Below are 22,161 nucleotides of genomic sequence, written 5' to 3' on the forward strand. Positions count from 1 at the left end.
TTTTTAGGGTAGAAAATGAAAGTGCTATTTAGCTCCACTTATCATGCCATGTGCTAATTCACTGCTAGGTCCTGTTAATCATGTTTGCTTTGCAGTACCTCTAGAGCAATCTTTTAAGTGTTGTGGATCAGATTCAGATTAGATTCTGTCCTGTCGCTGTGATGAAATGTAAAATTTGCCTGACCCAGTCATTAAGAGAATACAGATTTTAAGACCTTCGCTATTCACTAGAGTTGTTCTTAGACCTAATTTCCATTTTCAGTGGATTTGTCAGCATTTGGGACTTTGTCTTGTTGGACAAAGGGCAGACAGTAAATTGACTCATGTTTTCCAAGGTTTTTATAAATTGTACAGTGATTTCCTTTCTCACAACACAGGTAATTAACCTTATAACACGTTGGTTTTGGGCCCCTCACTATAAGAATGATATTGAGGCCCTGGAGTGTGTTCAAAGAAGGGCAATGAAGCTGGTGAGGGGTCTGGAGGGCTCTTAGGGGGAGCAGCTGAGGGAGCTGGGATTGTTTAGTCCGGAGAGGAGGAGGCTCAGGGGAGACCTTATCAATCACTACAACTACCTGAGGTTGTGGTGAGATGGGAGTTGACCTCTTCTCCCATGTAACCAGCAGTAGGACTAGAGGGAATGGCCTCAAGTTGCGGCAGGAGAGATTCCGGTTAGACGTTAGAAAATACTTCTTCTCCAATGGAGTGGTCAAGCACTGGAATGGGCAGTCCAGGGATGCGGTGGAGTGTTAAAGAACATTTAGATCTTGTACTGAGGGACATGATATAGTGGGAAATATTGGTGATAGATGGACGGTTGGACTGGGTGATCTTAGAGGTCTTTTCCAACCTTGGTGATTCTATGATTCTAGGATTCTAGGACTCTATGTTCATCAAGCTTTCCAGAGGATTTCATATGGATCCAGCCACTTTAATAGCCTTAACACTTAACAGTATTAGTACTTATTCTACAGGATCGTTTGCTATCTATCTTGGTCCTTAAGTGACTACCTAAAGAAGAATTTTTCAGATAGACATTGCCCAGTTCCCCAGTTCCTGACATTAACATAGTCGCAGAGAAGAAGCTGTGAACATCTACCCCATGAAGTTAGCAGAAATGTACTCCTCTTCCCATATCTACATATACCTAAATAAGGCCAATAACAGAACCCAGCTGAAGCATTTTATTCCGGAATCAGGTTCTCACTCATCTAGGTAACTCACATGAAAGATGGAACCTCTCTTTGAGATGTCTGAGAAATAAAGGCAGTACCCAAGAAACATAAAAAATTTGGTACTTAACTGAAGTCTTGAAGGCAAGGAGTATCTTTACAGACAAAAGATACCATGGGACTTCTCAAAACAGAAATTTTGGATTGTCAATGTGACAATAGTAAAGATGAATACTGCTGTACAAAACTAGCAGAGTTCTACTTATCAGAGATAACAGACCTCACACAGAGTTTAATCAATCTTTGCTTTGCTACTTACCTCATCTGAAAAGCGTTTTGGCTGTGGTAGGACTTTATTTCAAGCTGACTAACTCTAAACCACAGCATTTACTCTCTTCTTGTCATGAAATCAAATACTATGATTTTACCTAGCATTATTTACCAAGGTTAGTCAAATGTCATGAACACACACCCAATAGAGGAGAAAGAGAAGATGGGGTTTATGAATAGCTGATAAGAACGTATTTCTGATGCTAATTGTCAACAGCTGATAGGAACACTCTCACATATTACTTGGTGCTGAATCACTATATCAGCATGTTTTTCTAGAACCTCTTTAGGAATATAGGTAAGATCAGGGTGATACTGTCCACTTCTTTATTATTACCGAAGCTTCCGATGCAAATCTGATAGTTTGCAAGTTCTAGTTTCATTTCCCCTGTGCCAGTGTAGCAAACACTCCATTAGTCAGCACTCTATTAGAGCATGGAAGGATCAGGGACTCCCCCAGCACCATCTCTGAGCAGCAACATAGCATGAAATAGCTGCTCTAAGACCTAATTCTTTCTTCATCCTTGCTTAGTACACCGGTCAGACTAGTAATTATGCTGTTAACCCTGATTTGCTCATTTGAATTTGCTTCATGTACTTCATCACTACTTCACTCACAAGGACTCTTCACTGATACTCTCACTTTTGAAGCCTCCGAGCTTCCATTCACTTTTTCCTTCACTAGTCACTTATGCCCAAATATCTAGGTATCCACCACAAGAAGATAACTGAAGAATTAAAAAGGAAGAAACTGTCCACTTAATATCACTCATGGATGCCTCACTGCTGAGTTTCTCAGCATTTTTCCTTGATGTGAAATTATTTGGAGTGACTAAAGAAGTTTGAATATCTGTATGAATGCTCACTTCGGGCTTGAAAGCTTATACAGGAAGCTTGTGCCAGTGACCTTACGCCCAGTTAATGTGAACCATCATCTCACTGTACAGAATATCAACTGAGTTTTTATTAAGGCACCCAGAACTTTAAAAAATTAAAATTTAAATTTAAAAAAACAAGTTGTGTTCATTTTCCATTAGAAAGGTTTGTTCCATAAGATTTGCTGATGCTTTTGCCCAGAATCAGGCTTGCAGTAATACCTGTACCCAAATCCACATCCTACTCAATACCTCCAAATGACTTCTACCTGAAAGTAAAGCAAATTTATCAGATTCAAAGGAGAACAGTGACCTACATGTACATCAGAAAGACTATACATCAGTGGGTAGATATGAAGCAATCTGGAAAATACTGCTCATTGTCTTCCCTGTTCTTACACTCCTCTGAGTGTGCCTAGGGTTGGTCACTGTTGCTAGTGGGTTTTCCTCCAGAAATTACATGCGTTAGCCATTCTTGAAGGAAGCTGAACACCCTCTGCCCACAATCTCCAGGTAAAGAGCGTGAGCAAAAGAAAAAGAAACAAAGAAACTAGAGATAAAACAGTGATGGGGGGCAACAAATGAAATAAAGGGATTGTGTTCATGGCCATACGTTAGAAATGAAAAGTCCTATTTAGGCACCAGAAGAAACCACTTCCAAGGATCTCTGACATCAACCAGGGGACTGATGGATGTTGTGCAGCAGCTCTCTGCCCAGAAACATAACAGATGAGAGAATGAAAAAGGCTCCTGTGCCTGGGGTCCACAACAAGCATCCCACCGAGGCTGTGAGAGAGCAGATGGAGCACAGCAGAGGAAACAGATGGGCAGGTGTCCTACAGCCTCACAGGACTTGGGTGGGAGCACGTAAATAAAAAGGCAAGCAGTAAACTGAAACCAAAACCTGAACAAGAGGTTTTGGAGGAGCTGTAAGAGGGACTGTCATGTGGTGAATTCAGCACGCTTGTACCTCATGGTCTTCCAGTTGCTACAGAGGGGACATGAGTCAAGGGACCAACAAGAATGGCACAGTAGCCTGTGCCCTTGTTATACAAGCACTACATAGATTACCAAAGAAACATATTAAGTCTAAGAGGGTGTACAAACAACTGTACTTTCACAGCTGAATTTATTTAAATATTCTATCCAAAGCTGTTGAAAATAATCTTATAATAGTAGCCAATGTCTATGTTCCACCAAGATATTTCTAAAACATTCAACGGTGTTATGGAAATACGAGATACTGTGAGTAAGGCAATCTGAATGCTGCACATAAACATAAGCACACATCAACCACAGCTGGTAACTAGAGTCACAAGAAGTTGTTTCATTAAACAATTTTATTAACCAGTTTTCTATAGAATTGCACTTTACATTAACAGGAGGGAAATATCTTTCTTACATAACAGTGATGAAAGTATTCATTCGCTTCTTGCCAAAATGGTACGTCAACCTTTGTAGATTTTCATCCAAAACCCTGTGTTCTGAGCAGCAGCAGTTTGGAGCAATGTGGCTGGTAAAATTTAAACTAGGATTCATAATTACTACGTATAGGGCTATACATTTCATTGTTCTTAATATGTTAGAATTTAATAATCACCTTGATTTTTTACAATAGCAGAGGTAAGACCTTTAGCACAACTCATTTTTTGGCAAGCAGATGGCTGCTGCTGTAGTTGCACCACCTCACTGGCATTCAGGAGATGAGGGTTTAGCCATACATTTCCTGTGTGACTTTGTATACATTGCTTAACTTCTGTTTCTCAATCCTTATCCATTAAATAGAATTATTTCCTTGTGTGACAGGAATGTGTATTAAAACAGATGTATTAATGACCAGGTACAATGTTGACACAAGCAATATATAATAGCAATTAGGCAAATGTCAACATTAACTGAAATTAACACAGAAAGGTCTCCATATTCATCCCTGTCATTTACTCCTAACTTCAGCTACAATTCTGCAGACCTATGCCAGTAACTCACCAGGAAATTTTAAAGTTTTCTGCTGAATTCCAAGTCACGCGAGAAAAGAATCCAACAAAATTTTGTCTTCTGCAATAATTTCTGCCAGTGGTAGAAAGATTGTTAAAAATTTTTCCAGTATGAAATTCATATACATTAGAAATGAAACTGTAGGTAATTGATAGGTAGAAAATATGCAAATAAATTATAGCAATGCCTACTGTATGGCCTTTGATTAAAACAAGTCTCTGGTTATGTCCTGAATATACTGGAGCAAGTCTTTTCATGGAGGATAAGAAGAACGGGGAGGAGAAGTGTGAGGGATGATGCAAGATTGCACAATTGCTCCACGTGGAGTGAATCTGCTCGAGCACCGAGGAACTGTTTGAGGAAGCTGGGAAAAGGAGAAGGGTGTGCCTGGTGAAACCATGTTCCTGGCAGCAATAACCACATGTTTAAAATAGCACTGAAAATATAGACCAACATTTTTGTTGGTTTTCAGTAAGATTTCTATACAACTCTTTTAAAACAAGCATGTGTGCAGAAGGAAAAATAGGAGACATCAGTGACATCACTGTCCTTAATATCCACACTCCTATCCTAGTAAGAAGGAGCTCCCAAATCCAAAAATCTATATACTATCTAACTGAAGTATAATCTCTACTAATACACTGTGACAGAAAATGTTTAATTTTGCTTCTCTAGAGAATGAAAGCACAGAAATAAAAAGGGAAAATACAGATTCTCGTTCACAGTAAAAAGAAAGATGTGGATATATGCATCATGTGTAAAAATAGGCCATAGTCGAAAGCAACATATTATTCTCATAAAAGGAGTTTCATCTTTATGCATGAAAAAACAGTATTTAATCCTGGCAGAGAGAGAGAATTTTCAGTGCTAAAGAAATAACCAAGAAAGCTGTGCAATCAAAATCAGTAACTTTGCTAAGGGTCTCTTTCTAACCAGTTATTTAAAGAAGGAGGAAGTAAGCATGACACTACCATAATCACAGCTAGTGTTCAAATTCAGCAGTGCTTCAGGTAACAGTAAAATAACAGAAGGGAGATCCTCAAAGTGATCCATCTCAAAACAAGTCAAAAAGCCACTGGGCCATTTCATGCTAGCCCCTCTTTTCACTTTTCAGGGCTACAGTCCCACATCTAACAGATGCTGAGTCAGTTCTGAATTACCACACAAGAGATGTCATTTCTGCTTGCATAGCTTCTTCTGTTTTTTTCTGTTTTCCATCTGGACAAGCATGAGGAAAGGCACCTGCTTATACTTACAGAGCTGCAGCAACAGGCTGAAGACTGACTACTTCTCACATTGCCTAACCCAGTTCACTGTTCGAATGGTCTTCTTACTAATTCAGAACTAATATTTTTGTTTTGATTTAAACTGAAGGGCGATATGAAGAAACGTATCCTTGTACGACATCAAGATTGGAGATTTTTATTTTATGCAGTCAGTTGTTTGATCAATTACTAAGATAAATGGAGTCCTGAATAAACAAGTATAAGACAGCACATCGAACAACAGAAAATATTTTCATAGAATCACAGCAGAGCAGAGTTTGGCAGGGACCTCTGGGTCCATCTGATCCCAACCACTGCTCAAGCAGGGCCACCCAGAGCAGTATGCCCGGCCCTTGTCCAAGCAGCTTCTGAGGACCTCCAAGGAAGAGACTCCATAGCCTCCCAAGGCAAGCTGTGCTCAGACAGCCTCACAAAAAAAAGTTCTTCCTGATGTTCAAGGTTCCAGTTTGTGCCTGCTGTCTCTTGTTCTGGTACTGGGCACTAATGAAAAAAGCCTGGCTCCGACTTCTTTACACTCACCCTTCAGATATTTATATACATAGAAAAGGCCTCCCTTGCACCTTCTCTTCTCCAGCTCTCTCAGCCTTTGTGCATATAGGAGATGTTCCAGTTCCTTCATCATCTTCACAGCCCTTTGCTGGACTTTTGCCAGTAGAGATTTTACAGTAAATCTCCTCTTGTAATTGGCCAAGTTGATGAATAATTGTATTTATTTTTTGCTTTCCAAGAAAAAAGAGCATTGACCATTACCAGTCTTCTCTAAAAAACTGACATAACTTTGTTTTTATAAGATACGACGCACTCTCTGTCTTCTGCCTTCCAGCTTTGCACTCCAGGATCTTTGTAAGAGGCAAAGCGAGCTTATTTCAGAGCTGAGTGAACTTCATTGTGATCAACTAAGCTTTTTTGAAATTTCAAAGATTTTGGGGAATTAACTTGGCAAATTGATCTTGTTTTCATATGAGGCACAGCAACCCATGCAGCAGCAGGGATAGGTCACAGATTTGTCCTCCTTCTGTGTAACAATCCCCAGAGCAATTTCTCTGCATTTGTACACTGTTGGCTCTCAGTTTTTAAGCAGAGATTACAGTTAGAGGTAAAAAAGACTGCAATAAGCACTTGGGGGAAAAAAATGTAAAACCTCCTTCACACAAACACAGAATCATAGGAGTTGAATGGAGATCATCTACTTCAACTTCCAGCTAAAGTAGGTTCTCCTACATCAGATCACACACAAAAGCATCCAGATGGGTTTTGATTATCTCCACAGAAGGAAACTCCACAGACTCTCTGGGCAGCCTGTTCCGGTGTTCTGTCACTCACGCAGTAAAGAAGTACTTCCTTGTGTTTTTTTTGGAACTTCTTACATTCCAGTTTGTGTCCATTGTCCCTTGCTCCGCCACTGAGCACCACTGTAAAGAGTCTGGCCCTATCCACACCTGATCATCAGATATTTAGAAGCATTGATAAGATCCCCCCTCAGTCTTCTACAGGCTGAACAGTCCCAAGTCTCTCAGCCTTTCCTTGTACAACAGATGCTTGAAGCCATCTTTGTGGCCTCTGCTGGACTCTTTCCAGCAGCTCCTTGTCTTTCTTGAACTGGGGAATACAAAACTGAAAACAGTAATCCAGATAATGACAAATGATAAGCTATCTGCCAGGAATGTATATGGATAACCTATCTCTCGTCAGTATTGGGCAGTTTCACGTCCAAGTTTTCTCCACCCCACCACTTCTACAATACCTGACAGAGTTGCCTTTCTCTACTGTGTAGAAATTCTCCAGCCAAAGTTTCATTACTGCACAGCCACACACAGGCCAGTTGAACGTGAACAAAATAGCTTCCAGTTCTAGAGCTTATAGTTAGTTATGGCTCAAGCACATGGTCAGCTTACATCAAGACAGCATCATACCCCTAAGCCCTTGCAACAACTCCAACCCACCACCACCTCAATGATGCTTTTGAGCCCCTAATCTTTTAACACAGGCTGACCTTAGTGAAGCCATTTCACCCCTCTTAAACCTGTTTCACATTTGCCTTGCTTTATCAATCACACATTGAACCACTGGAAGGAAGTATTTTCAGATGACTTTGCAGTTTCGTCATGTCAACTTGTAAACATTGATATGTTATTATAGAAAACATTGTTGAGGAGATCACAACAGTTTTGGTCTGGCAGATAGACTGACTGATAAGAATATTGCAGGAAGGAGAATCTACCAGATGCTACAGAATGCTTCTGCAGATTGACTGCAAGCTTTTTTTTTTAATTGTTGTTGGGTTTGTATTTTTTTTTTTAGGTTGAGCTGACTTGAGATTAATTGGAACTGCTGTTAATAAGCAGTGGATGACTTTGTACTGAATGTTGCTGCCAGATACTTCATTTAACTATGCTCACAGAGAGTATTAAAAAAAAAAAAAGATATTAGGAGGCATTATTTTTGGAGAGATCTACATATTTCAGAAGTTCTGGTGTGTATAATGATAGCAACATTTCTGATACACAATACCAATTAACTAATTAGCTGGTAAAGGTGACATTGTTGTGGGTGAACCTGTTTTGGCAGGGTGATTGGTCTCGATGATCTCTAGAGGTCCCTTCCAACCCCTACAATTCTGTGATTCTGTGATTCTGTAATATCAAGGCTTAAAGTGGTTACAGCATTTCCCAATGCCTGCTGTCAAGGGCTCAAGTTGCAGTGCAGAGATTCCTCTGTTCTCGCACTCATGCCCACTCTGCATGAGCCTTCAAACATTTATGTCCCTTACTTTCTTCATTTGTGAAACAATGACACCTTTTCAGACCTTCCTTATAGTATTTGTAAAAAGCTTTGAAACACTGGGATGAACGATACTAGCAAAACCAGTGTAAAGTTGGAAGCTTTGTTTGTTTGCTTGCATCTTATCTTGAATCTACCAGCTCAGAAGGGGTCCAACTCTAAATAGCCTGATGAAAGAAAAACTTTGCAGACCACAGTCATGGTAAAAGACAAGAACCATATCTAAAGTAGGCTTGCCACCCAGCATCTTTCAGGTCAGAGTTTGGTCATACTCATACAAGGACTTCAGCACAAATATATCTGGCCATCCTTAATATATTCGCCATCTCCAGACATGTATGATTACTGCTAAATCTCACTTTGACATAATTTTGCATGTCACTAGGCCCTTATCTGCCTCTGTTCAGAAACTCAGATTGCCAGAGTCCTTGTTCTAGGAAAGGGAGTTACAGGTTACTGCACAAGAAGAGACTCAGATTCTCAACAAAGTAAGCAAAACTGCATTTTCATGTCTGGGAGAAGTCAAGTTATTTCTGACATTGGAAGGGAAGGCAAAGGAATGAGGGAGGATAGAGAGGGAAGAAAGCCCTCTTACTCACCCTGCTGTTGGAATTGGCCCTCAGCCCCACTGTGCCTGCCCTCAGCCCCTCCCCATCTAAGAGTGCAGTGGCAAACCGAGGTGCAGGGCTGTGACAGACACAGCAGGCTGCAGCACCTTGTGCTGCCTCTAGACTACTGTTGACAGTGCTCTGCCCTGCCTGTGCCAGCAGCTGGCCCCAGCAAAGTGTACCTCTACCAAAAGCTCTATACCTGTCCCAGGGCACTGACAGGCAGGTCACGGGAGCAGAGGATTTGCTGTCGTCCTTGAAGCCTAAATCTTTGTTTCTGACAGTACTTAATGCCAAGTTCGTCTGAGAAAAGCTTTAGAAAATCTGTGCAAGCAATTAGGGGATGAACCGCCTCCAAGGAAACTTTCTCTCTAACCCTTATTAGTAGTTAGAGGTTGGCCACAGAGCAAGCAGCTTTACATTCTCAGACTTGCAGACACCATTATGATGGACACCATGACAGGAGTCAATTCAAAACAGACCCAATGCACTTTGCTCAGTAGTTTGGTTGTCCTGGTTCACATGATGTACCAGCACTACTACTCCATGCCAGATTGGCATGGCTTTATCTTTTCAAAGCACTGGTCTTTAAGAGCTTTAAAAGATTGTTGTTTTTATTTTACCTAAAGCCAAAATAACTTAATTTTGTAAAGATTTCAGATTGCCCTGAAATCAAAAACAGTCTACAAGCATTTAAAAATTGTATCTGTTATGAAAAGTCATTTATTTGAGGGGATTTTAATAATATTCTTACTGACATCTCATGTAGTTGTGTCACAATACTGTCTCATAAGGCAAGTAAAGACTTACAGTACCTTTGATATTCTGTTATTTTGTTTTATATAGAGACAGCTCTGTTTTAGAGAAGGCAGAAATTCTTATTTTATGGATTGGAATGTCTTCTGTTTGTACTGTGACACATTTTTACAGAATATTTCCTTTCCATGGGAAATTTCAGACTGTTTTCATTCTGAAGGAAAGCAATTTGTGAAGTGACAATATTTCCCATGACATAGAAATCCTGTCTTTTAACTCATTCCCGTCCTAAAGCAATGCAGTGCCTAGTTGATTCCTTCCATCCTACTCCAGCTCCAATGCCAGTTCTGCAGCTTCCTGCATTACTGCTGCCTTTTGTCTCAGGGTTTATGTCTCCAAGGTTAGCAGATATGATTCCACTTACAGAGCTGGAAATAAGAATGCAGGTTCATTGGAAGCATCTCTGAATATCATAATCATTCTCTAAAACCAAAGTCAAGGCCCAGATGAAATTGTGCATGAGTGAGCCCTGTCTTTTCCATGTTATAAGGGCACGTCCTTGAATGGAGCTGGGTCCTGAGTTGTGCAACTGTTTTGCAGAGCCTTTTATTTGCATGTACAGCTTCATCTGTAATCATACAAGCACCATATGCAAAATCCTGTTTGCAATTCACATCAATTATTAATTCACAGCTTAAGCTGCACATTTCCTTTATTAGTCACATTTCTTAGAAGCTTCTCATTATTGCAGCATATGGAATTCCTCCTTTGCCATAGTGCTGTGCAGTGATTAATTGTGGGAATCAAAAGGTATGTAAAGACATAATTTAGGATCAAACTCAGTGCAGAAATTGCCCTAGCACAAGCCTGAAGCAAGCAGTAGTTACTGAATGTTTATATTGCTACAAGATTTTCACTGGTTAAAGACAGTGTATTTTCAGCATGCCCTATTTCAAATGGACAACAGGAGTTTGTGAACTGTTTGTAGGGATTAATGACTAGCTGGGAGGAGCTGATGGCTCAAATGCAGTTGAGGGCTATTAATCGTGGACAGTCATTAATTCTCAGGCAACACCCAGTGTCAGAGTTGTTACTCTTTTGAATCGTTGTGTAAAATCATGTGTATGAATGTTTCCAGGGTTAGGCAGTTGTAGTCAGCACGTATGGGGCATTTCTAGAAAATTAATGTTTCTCATGTTAGGCAGATAGATTGCTTATGTGAGCTCTCACTGCGACTCTCACTTGCTAATAAAATTTATTTTGGTTGCTGTATTGTGGTTTATGTTCCTACGTACTCCCAAAAGAGGACATTTAAATCACACACATTGATTTTTCAATAACTTCAGCATCCATTTGTCCCTATTCTCACCTCTAGGAAAGTATACTATAGAAGACAAACTCCATGCTGATAATATTTGACACGACTTGTTAAAAAACAATAATTAGGTAAATCACAAATGAAGCAAAAATCTTCGCAGAATGTTGCAGGTTATGTAAGTATGCAAGAAAAGGACAAAGGAAGGTAGAGCAAACTGCTGACGAGAGCCATACCTGCATACCTGCAAGATATTAAGTCAACTGCAAACATGCAGACACATGACTGTCGGACATGCTGTAACCTTCTCTGAAACAGTTTCCTGATTATTCTCTAAGACAGGTAAAAATGTTTGAGTTAAAAAAATGATAAGGAGCTCAGGAAAATTATGCTGGCATGTAAGCTAGTTTTCTAATTAAAATTTGGCAATGATAACCTACATCTATTTATAAAAGTTGTATGAAATTAAGATGTCTTCTCAGTTCCATTCTCTTCATAGGTCCATTTGCATCTTATAAGCCATCATCAGAGATGTTAATATGACTTCCTTGTTGGGGAAGCCAAGACCTAAAAGACTATGGAAAATGAAGCTTCCTTTTTCTATTACAGCTGTTTTCTCCAGCCTGAGTTGGAAAGATGTTGGTAGCGAAATCTTTCTATTCTGTGTACGTTGGTATCTCAGCATGCCTATTTAGCACCTTTCAGAAAGTTACAATATTCGTTTTTAATTATTATTTTAAGGAGTTTTTTTTTTTAAGTACAGTGACTAAAGTGAGCAAGCAGATACTTAAAACAGAGAGCACATGAGCAGCTGCAGATGTAATCCAGCCATCCAAAAGCATAGTGTGAGCATATTCTTCTAGACCTCAAACCCTGCCAGGGAACATCCATCCTGTCTTTCCCTCCCTTTCAAAACCCCCTTTTGCCATCCTGCAGATCTGTTTATTTTCCATATAAATCCTTATGTTCTAATGAGTTTTCCCAAAACAAGAATATAAAACCCAAGTTACTGTGGCAGAACCTATTGAGATCAAGGTTCTATATGAATATATCAGTCTTCACTATGAGCTTATTACTAGCCTTGCCTCACAATGTGATGTCTTTGAGGGCAAAGCATTTTAGAATTGTTGAATTGCTCTGCAGGGAGAACTTACAGTTTGTGTACAATGAAAACAGAAGGGTCAGGGAAAGAAGAAAGGAAAGAGTTTAATTCTCAGACAGAATCATGCACTTAATCCACCCTTATAAAACACAGAGACATCCATGCAAAATTGAGAGCTGTATATTTCCATGATAGGGAGAACTGCCTCATCTGCAGATGCAGCAGTGTATTTTATGCACACCTGTTTGACTGCACAACAGTTTAGATTCTTGATCTTGCAATGAACTCTCCATGAGCAGGTCCCTATGGGTAGTTGCTTGTTTTTTTGATAATGTAGCCTCTAAGTCTCTCTTCAGAATATTTTTAAGGTTTCCATGAACTTTGGTCAAAAATGTGCCAAAAGACTTCCAAGTAACAAACATGCTTTTGCAATTTACTGAAACTTTCCCCTTGTGTTCCAGAGAAGCAACCTCCCCATTACTCACCAGAGAGACACATGAGCCAAGAAGGAAGGAAAGAGAATCAGCTAGTAAAAACAGGCAATTCCCTTCTTTAGTGTCTACACTAAGTGAAATAAAAAATAGAAGTTAAATCCAAACTTTTTTTTTTTTTTCCAAATGGGTCATTGCCTTAGAAAAGATTGACTAGATCAGGATTACTTGTATCTTGGTTTTGATCAGAATTTTTTTGCACTCAGTTGCTTTTTCAAAATAATACTGCTGCACTTTAAAACACAGCAAGGACTGTTGTGCCTTCGAGATAGTCTGCATCCTTCCAAGCCTCCCAAGTATATCTTTTTACATTTCTTTAAATGACTAATGAACTATATTACCCAATAAGCAAGGGGCTTGGGGTATTTTTGCCAGAGGCTAGTTTTACTTGGAAAAAAAACTGAATGAAGGCCAAAGAACAAAGTTCAGAAGTATGTAGGTCCAAAAGTAATACCCCTCTTTACTTCCATGGAAACAACAAAAGATACAAAGAGCACAACAACACTGTTTGACAGAGCAAATTCTCAGCTACAAAACACTCTTCTTCAACATAGTCGCCACTATTATCTATGCATTTTCACCAGCAATTAACAGGAGCCTGCATGCTATGCTTGAAAACATCTGTACCAGTGGAGGTGATCCACTCATACCACTACTGAAATGCACCAGCCATCTCTTCACTGTGTTCATATCCTCTCTTGGGTTGTCTACAAACATCAGTGAATGCCAATCAGTATCATTTTTTCCACGTGCAAGAATTCAGTGACACACCTTTTCTTCATACACACTTCTATGTCAGACAACATTTTGTCAAAGTGACCCCTCTGCTGCCAACTGTCACACAGCAACAACACGTAAGGGAATGTTGGTGGGAAGGTTCAATCTCTGCTGCCATTCTACCCACATCTGTCTCTTACATAAGGGACCAACATAATGAAATAGGAGGCATTACTTTCAGATCGACCCTCATCTGATCATATTCACTTTCCTCTAAAGTTAGAGTGTGTTGCAGCCCAAGGTTTTCAACTATCTCTTCTTAAAAATGGTCTTTTTCAAAATTTCAGTGATCACCCTCCTTAGATCCTAGGCTTGTTTCAACAGAGAATTGTAAAATTAGGTTTTGCAAAATTTGTCATGTAATGGGACTAGACTGGTCATCATAATGTCCCTTCTAGCCTTAATAAAATAATAAAATAAAATAAAATCAAGTAGAAGTTGAATTTCCAAAGGAAAATGTCATTTGATACATGAGTGAATGTTAATTCCCGTTCATTTCCCATTATAATAAAGCCAGGAAAGTGATTTTCAAACCTTACTTTGTGCAAGACAGCACCATATTTAGTAATATACTGTATAGTGCGAGTTGTACACTTCAACTCAAGAATTTTCCTTGTAAGTTTTCAAAAGAAATCAATGTTAAGTAGCAAAATGCAAGTGCCTGAATCTTTCTTCTCAAGTTATTCTCTGAAACCTTCTCCCACAAGAACACACTACAGATTTTGGAGGGTATCTCCTGTGTGCTTGCTACGTCAAAGTGAGCTCTACATGGAAATCCATAAAATAATCAGCATTACATAGTCAGAGAAGTAATCTTTCCATGCATCTTCGCCAGAGCAAATTCAGAAAGATTTTCTGGTGCCAAAGCAGTTGAACTAAATTAAAAATTGGCTATATTTAGCTATCCCTCAAGATTTCAGCTTCTGACTATCATTTGGCTGTAGATGAAGGTGCAGAAGGACTCACAATCAAGGGACAAGCTATCACTAATCAGCTGAGGCCCAGGAAATAGCTGGATTCACACTTTCAATTTGTCCAAACACATGGTAGTATGGCTTATTGGCCATCTTTCTTTGCAGGCAAAGCTACGTCAAATTGTCTTACATTTTCCACGGGCTAAAGGCATTCACTCTGGATTTACCATGTCATCTGACAGATGGTAATCTAATAAACATCAGTATGTTGATGAAGATTTTTGAGCCCATAGCATTTATTTTCAAAGTCTCAGAAATAATTTCTGAAGTATGCTATATAACTTCCACCTACACTGGTAGCTATACTTTGCAAATACTTTCTGGGTATGAGGTGCCATATTTGCAAAGCCAAGCAGAAATGGCACTTCAACCCTTCTCTCTTTTCCCTCCTGCTCTCATGAATTATCATTCCATCAAGTAGGCTGTTTGGCACAGTTATAAGGGTAGTTACATAACAAAGCCAAAAAAAAAAAATAGCTTCCACAAATCCAAGCCACAAATTTAATCCAGTTTTAGAAGATCATATGTATAGTAGTGACAAAGAGATTTATGCCATAAGAAGGAATAATTCTCCCACCCCACTGCTCACAATAATTACTTGTTTAAAAGGCTCATACATGAATATTCCAAAAGAAAATTAAAGTCAAGTCTAATAGCCAGGATGGCATTTTCCATTCATATTTTTTTCCCACACCTACAAGCCTACAATGGAGGTAAGCAAACTAGTTTGTACTGGATGTTCCTTCACTAATGTAAGACCTGTCTCTGGCAGGAGTACTATCAGCACTCTATGTTTACATGCACAAAAAGATGACGGAAGGAAGAAAAAGAAGAGAGGACATAGTTTTAAGAACTAGCATGTCTTTTTGCTCCTTTGGAAGAGTCCAAGAAAGCACACCTACAGAGCCTTAAGAATTTCTTGCTGACCCAGAATACCATTTGAGGGGCAGATGCACAGCTACATTCCTCCACTTGTGGGTATTGATTAACTAGAGTGTGGAGATTCCCAGTGGGTGAAGCATTCTTTTTCCTCTCATAATTTGGGAAATGCTTCTTATTATACCTTTTCCAGTAGTTTAAAATGAATCATAGAAGAACTGCTTGATTGTCAGATAAGCTGCCTACCTGGGGCTTTTGAAGCATGTATCCTGCAGTGGAACTTAATGTTTGGATAGAGGTTCTCCATTGTTTAGATTTGCTTTGTAACTTTGTATTATCATTAATGAGGTTAAGAATGAAAATGAAAAGTTATGTGTTCTGTTAATGGGAACAGTGTTAATTGGTGATAGGTAGACAGTTGGACTGGATGATCTTAGAGGTCTTTTCCAACCTTGGTGATCCTATAATTCTGTGATTATAGAACAAGAACAACACGATTTTGACTAAACTTGAAAAAAAAACAAAAAACAGTAGCTGAAGATACAGTAAGTGAAAAGAACAGGAACTTTCAGATGCTGTAAACAGCAGTAATCTCAGTTGTGACAAAGTTCTGGCCCTTTTATGTGAATTTATCTTTTAGTCCCACTGGTTGGCATAGGAAACATAAATATACAAGTTTACAAAATATTTTATAAAAACGGGAATTGATTACAAGTGACAAGAAACAGAAGTAAGTTTCAGACCTTCCAGAAATAGAGTCACAGCTCTCATTTAAAACAAAATAAAATGAACAACAACAACAACAAAAATCACAACATATACACTCACATACAAAAAGTAATTCCCCCCAACCTTGCTTCACCCTAAAGCTAAGTTGTAGCATATAAAGTACTAACTGTTGTATAAGATATGTTGGCATAGTGAGCAAGACTAGCCAGCCTTTTCCAGAACACAATTTCTCATGTTAATTAAGTCAATAGAATTCTTTCTATGTGAGAACAAATCACAGAATGCGTAGACAGCAAATAAAAAATGGGAAGATTGCATCTGAATAGCCACTTGACATTAGAATCTTCTAATGACAGGGGACCAATAGGAAAATAATACCTATAAGGTTTTCACTGGAAGTGGTCAAACAGAGAAAGCGCTGAACAAGGTAGATGCTGTACAGATCTACATCTGACTGAATGCTTAAGAGTGGCTGATGGACCAAAACCAACATACCACTTTTCTGGTTTGATCAGGACATTATCAAGCCTATGTTCCTTCTTTCACCACTGCTTTCTCAGTGCTTCAAAGCTTTCTTATCAAACAGGTCTGCTCCAAAAAGAACACCCTCTCTGGAAAGTTTACTCACCTTACAGGAACAGAATATTCATTAATGTCTTAACCAGCAACCCAACTACATGATGTTAGTTGTCAATAACATGTAAATTCCAAACTGCCCACACTGATAGGAAATACATCATGGTTCAGAAATGGCTCATGACCAACGAATCAGACAGCCAGAAATTACTTTCTAAAAAGTATAGCACAATTACAACCTGCATAGTTACTTCGGTACCTAAATTAGATCATCAAGCCAATGAGTTCAACAATGCCGTTAGACTAAGGACCTGGAAGCTGCAAAGAGTTGTCAATATTTGGTACTGGTGAGATAAAGCTCATGGGAAAAAAGGCTCTATCTTACAACAGATACTATTCACTTTTTTCATGACTTCCAAATGACACAATCCCATATACCTATGGCAAAGCTCAAGAAAATGAAGAAAAAAAAAAAAAAACAGAGCCATGAACTACAAAACAGTTGTATGGCTTTCAGTATTGGTAACAGAGAAGAACAAGTTTGCCTGCCAGAGGTGGAAACAGCCAGTACTTCAGTCAGAAAGATTCACCTACCAAGTTCCTTGGAAAATAAGTATTTTTTCCACTCCTCAGGAAGGAAACACTATCCCCTGAAGATCTCTGCTATTGCCATCTCATTCCTGGGCAAAACTATTTAAAAAAAATCAGTAACCATAATGTGCCAACAGTATAAATCTGCCAGTTTTCTGAAGACCTTGCAGTCAGGGTTCACATCAGGACACAGAATAGAGATTGTCTTTATTGCCGCTCAGCCCATTATTACCATAGAAAAAAGTCTGATACTCCCATATACAGCCATATGCAGGGATTTAATAAGCCAAAAATACTCCATATACAAAGTGGAGATCCTGCACAATGGTACTTGCAATGTCTTGTTTGAAGCAAAGCTCAGAATGGTAGATAACAGCATCTTCTGTCCAAGTCTTTGCTCATGGGGCCCCAGGTTATATCCTTAATCTTTTTTAACAGCTGCACAAGATCACTGTTGAGTACTCCCAGGTGGCTGAGGTATAGCTGATAGCAGTGCAAGAGATGCTTATTTTCAACAGCTATAGCTATTGCTATTTTTGAAAAGGCAGAACATCTACAGGAAATCAGTTCCTAGATGAAGTACGGTTCAAACTGAGCTTAGGCAAGACTGAGTCACTGTTATTCAGACTGGGGAAAAAGATTTTAAATGCCTGAAAATATACTAGAAGCCAGCTGAGACGTCAAAGTTATGTGGCACTGACTGATATTCTGCTAAATGTGGACGCCCAAAGAGAATCAGTTTCCTCCTCTGATCTGCTGGGAAGATTATTCCTCACTCTTTCGTGAAGATCAACCTAGTCCTTGGTAGAAAACAACATTAGGCAGCCTCCATTTTACAACTTCAGAATAATTCACTAGCAAGAAGTCCCATCTGTACTGATCTGTTAGTGATAGGACAAGAGAAAGGGCCTCAAGTTGCGCCAGGAGAGGTTCAGGTTGAATATTAGAAAAAACTCTCCAAAAGAGCGGTCAGGCACTGACTGGAACAGGCTGCCCGGGCAAGTGTCTGAGTCACCATCCCTGGAGGTGTTTAACAAAAGTGAAAATGTGGTTCTAAGGAACATGGTTTAGTGGGGGGGGTATTGGTGGTAGGTGGACAGTTGGACTAGATGATCTTAGAGGTCTTTTCCAACCTTAATGATTCTATGATTCTGTGATTAGCTGTAGATAAGTAACCTTTAAGGTATAACAAATTTCTTCTGTCCTCTTTCTCATCAACTCAGACTACTGTGAACATCCTCCTCCAGAGGCTTTGAAAGATGGTTTGAAAATTTGCTCCTACTTTCTCAAGCATTCAGTGGGTTAAACCACATAAATGAAAATGAACACTTATCAACAAGCTTCTGCAGCTGCTTTATCCCCTGGGAAAACACAACCACAATGCAGCAAAGCCTTCCATCACATCATAGTCCTTGTCTTTAGCAAACCCCATACATCTTCCTAATCTTTAACAAACTCTACCTAAGCATGATTTGCAAATGAGCAACATACATGAAACGACATGAAATCTAGAATGCAGTTAGCTGAGTTTTGAAGAAAGCATTTGCACAATGTAGTGATAGACAGTGATACCAATCCCGTAACAGGTAAATTCAATACTGAGGAGGAAAAAAGCCCAGGAACAGGAACCTAGGCAGTGAGACTAATAGTAACCAGAATAGGAAGATTTTTTTTAAAAAAGGAGAAGTTGAAGGAACGCTTTTTTTTTTTAGATTACACAAATGACTACCCTAAATACTCAGGTTTTTTTTTAGTATAGCAAGTAAAATGTAAAGTATTGGATAGTATCTCGTCCTTTTTAAGATGGACCATTCTAAGAATAAAAATACAAAACTGACATACTGTGTATCTGGCCCAAATTAATGGGACAATTTTCTGCCATTCTAGTACTACAGAAAAGCTAGAATGGACCTTGGATGTATATTCATTTTTTTGACAACTTGGAATGTAAATTGGCTTCTCTCATTTCCTATGAAGAAAGGTCGAGGGAGCTGGGCTTGCTCAGTGTGAAGAAGGCTCTAGGGAGACCTCATTGAGGTCTTCCAGTACTTCAGGAGGCTTATAAAAAAGATTGAGAATGAATTTTTATACAGACAGTGATAGGAAAAGGGAAGATAGCTTTAAAATAAAAGAAAGGAGATTTAAATTAGATGTTGGGAGCAAATTCTTTACTTGGAGGGTGCTGAGGCACTGGCAAAAGCTGCTCAGAGAATCTGTGGGTGCTCCCATCCCTAGAGGCATTCAAGGCCAGGCTGGATGGTGTCCTGGGCAACTTGATCTAGAGGGTGGAAACTGCGCACAGCAGGAGGGTTGGAACGAGGTGGTCTTTAAGGTCCCTTCTGAGCCAAACCATTCTATGATTCAGCGATTCTTTCCTTTATTTTTCTCTTTAAAATAGTCCCCCAGCAGTTCTGAAGAGATACTTCTCTTGCATCCTATATACTAATCAACTTTTGGGTGCTGTTTGGAATTAAGCACTGACTTCATTGCATGGAAAGTCTTTTAAAAATTGTGGAGGTGTGTGTGGGGGAAGTCATTTCCAAGAGACATTCCAAGCCCCTCCTTCTCACTGGCTCCTAGGAGTAATTACTCAGCTGGAAAATGAAACAACACTGCTATTTTAGTGGGGCTTAGGAACTTAGGCCTGGTTTCATGTTTCAGATTAATGCTTTCTGTGCCTTCTGGAAATTCAGAAGAGCAAAAAAGGAACTCTTCAGATAAAGCAGCATCCTATAGATGCAAGGCATTCTGAAGACATTTGTAACTTGCTCTCTCTCTCCTATTTTGCTGTGTTCAATTGAGACAGATATAACTATTTCCCCTCCTACTCAAATGAACTTCTAACCTGCATCTGTAAAGCCCCATCTGTTCTTCCTGACCCTCTGTCCCAGGTCTCTGGTCATTCTGTGATGAACACTCAGCATACTTTGTTGCAACACATTAATAAAATAAAACATACTAAACTGTTTAAAAACAAAGCACCAACATAAGCCATTTAAAGTCAACCTGAAAAATCTGGTCTTATGATATCTCATGAACCTAGTCCTAGTAGAATAAGGCTGGCTAGAACTCCAGATCTTTAAAAAAGAATTTGAACTATTTTCTGTAGCATATTCTTTAGTATTTCAATAGGCAAAGAGTAAGTCATTCAGTTATTATTTGTCCATTTCTTATATTCCAGTGTGCTTCTAGAAGATGGACACACCAGAGTAGTGGTGAAATGCTGTGCAAGGGGAACTTTGACGTAACATATCAATCTGAGGAACAAATCAAAACAAGGTACCAGTTTACAGAAGCAAGGCATTCTGAGATCAGTTTGAAAAACCAAGAGCTACTTCCAGATTGTGAGAGTAAAGTAAATAATAAAAGCTTCCAAAATCAACCGATCAAGAAATAATCAACAGGTAAGGAAAAAATGACTAGAACACTGACTCAGTAACATGCCTTTGACAAGTAATAACAAATCAGAATGAAATAAACTATGTATTCGCTGAATATCTGTATCCCAAGGTCCACAGTTTTAAAGGAGTATGAAAGGAAATGAATGCTGCTTTAATAGCAATCTGTTATTTGCTCTTTTATTTATATATTCTAAAAATGATTTAACATTTAACATAGGAATGGCCAGGTTTGCTCAGACAAAAGGTCAATTTAGACCAGAATGATTTCTTTTAAGCACTGGGCACGAAATTTCCAGCAAAGGGTGCAAGACACCTCACCAAAAAAGCCAGATGTGGTATGCTCCAATGCTTTAGTTTCCACCCTGGCTCTCCATACACTCTCTTCTCTGTCACTTAATAAAAGAGGAGGGTCCTTTTCAAAAGTCTGCGTGCTCTTCAGTGTACCAACAATAACAATTCATACTGCTATAAATTCTTTCAGCAAAAGGAAGACAGATTATTAATAAAGCATGAGAAGAATGAATTCCCAAAGCTATGGGTAGACCATTCACCTATAAATCCCACATTCACCGTTGCCAGCAGTAACAGTTAATAGTGACAAGGCTGTGTAGCATCAGATCCCACTGTCTGCCCTCCGCTGAGAATATTATTGACCGGGTGATTCTCTCTGTTTGTGAAATCTGGGAATGTGTTTAGTAGTGAAAAAGCAGACACACCTCAGATCTGCCATATGTGTAGAACAAGTACCTGGTTGACTCCATAAAGTTCAGCGTTCCTAAATATTCTGGCAACGTGTATTGCACTTATGTTTTACTAAGGTAAGTGTACATTTTATTGGGAAAGCACAGAAGTGAAATATCAGTACTCCAAAAGATTCCTTCATATTCAAGAATTCTAATAATTTTAAATGATTCATTGATCTCAAGTATGCTATGCAGACATGATCACAGAGGTCATCTCTAGGTCAAAGCTTTGCATATTGGCACGTTGTTTCTACTTGTGACAAGATACCCAAACTGGAAATTTTCACTCCCTCATTCCTTTCCTGACCAGAAAACTCCCAAAAAACAAATAATCACTCTCTTTTCTGTACAAAAAGCCAGGATACGACAACTCATTCTGGCACAGCAACAATAAGACCCGCTCCCCATGCAAGTACATAAACACCTGCTGTTCTTTTTGATTTCTCACATCCAGGTTACTCTTTCAAATGCCCACAGCAGGGCTGACAGCTATCATAAGAGGAAGCAAAAAAAGCTGTGCTTCTTCAGGTGAGCTTTTATATTCTCCTACCACAGGTGCCATAGTGTCTCTTAGTTCTTTGAACAGTTTAAGACATCATTCCCAACAAAGCAGCAGCATTACTTCCTCCTATGTATTACTCTGTCTCCATACAAGAAAAAAATTCTTTTCAATCACAGCTATCTTGCAAGAGCTTCAATTGGAAACTTCAATGGGAAGCTCTTGCAAGAATGACTTCTGTGAACACTGAACATTGATTTTAGCCTTTCATCAGGAAATGT

At 39.1% G+C, this 22,161-nt stretch overlaps 1 long non-coding RNA gene across 1 annotated transcript in view; it reads left to right on the top strand.

Moving 5' to 3' along the window:
• The window catches only part of LOC104910802, a 32,320-nt gene that overhangs the window by 1,730 nt on the left and 8,429 nt on the right, over positions 1-22,161 (top strand). Inside the window, exons 2-3 of the long non-coding RNA XR_002114500.2 lie at positions 20,419-20,641; positions 21,836-21,909. This is a non-coding gene — a long non-coding RNA (uncharacterized LOC104910802). The remainder of the gene's footprint in view (positions 1-20,418; positions 20,642-21,835; positions 21,910-22,161) is intronic.

Source organism: Meleagris gallopavo, chromosome 4 (assembly GCF_000146605.3).
Source record: "Meleagris gallopavo isolate NT-WF06-2002-E0010 breed Aviagen turkey brand Nicholas breeding stock chromosome 4, Turkey_5.1, whole genome shotgun sequence".
Lineage (NCBI taxonomy): Eukaryota > Metazoa > Chordata > Aves > Galliformes > Phasianidae > Meleagris > Meleagris gallopavo.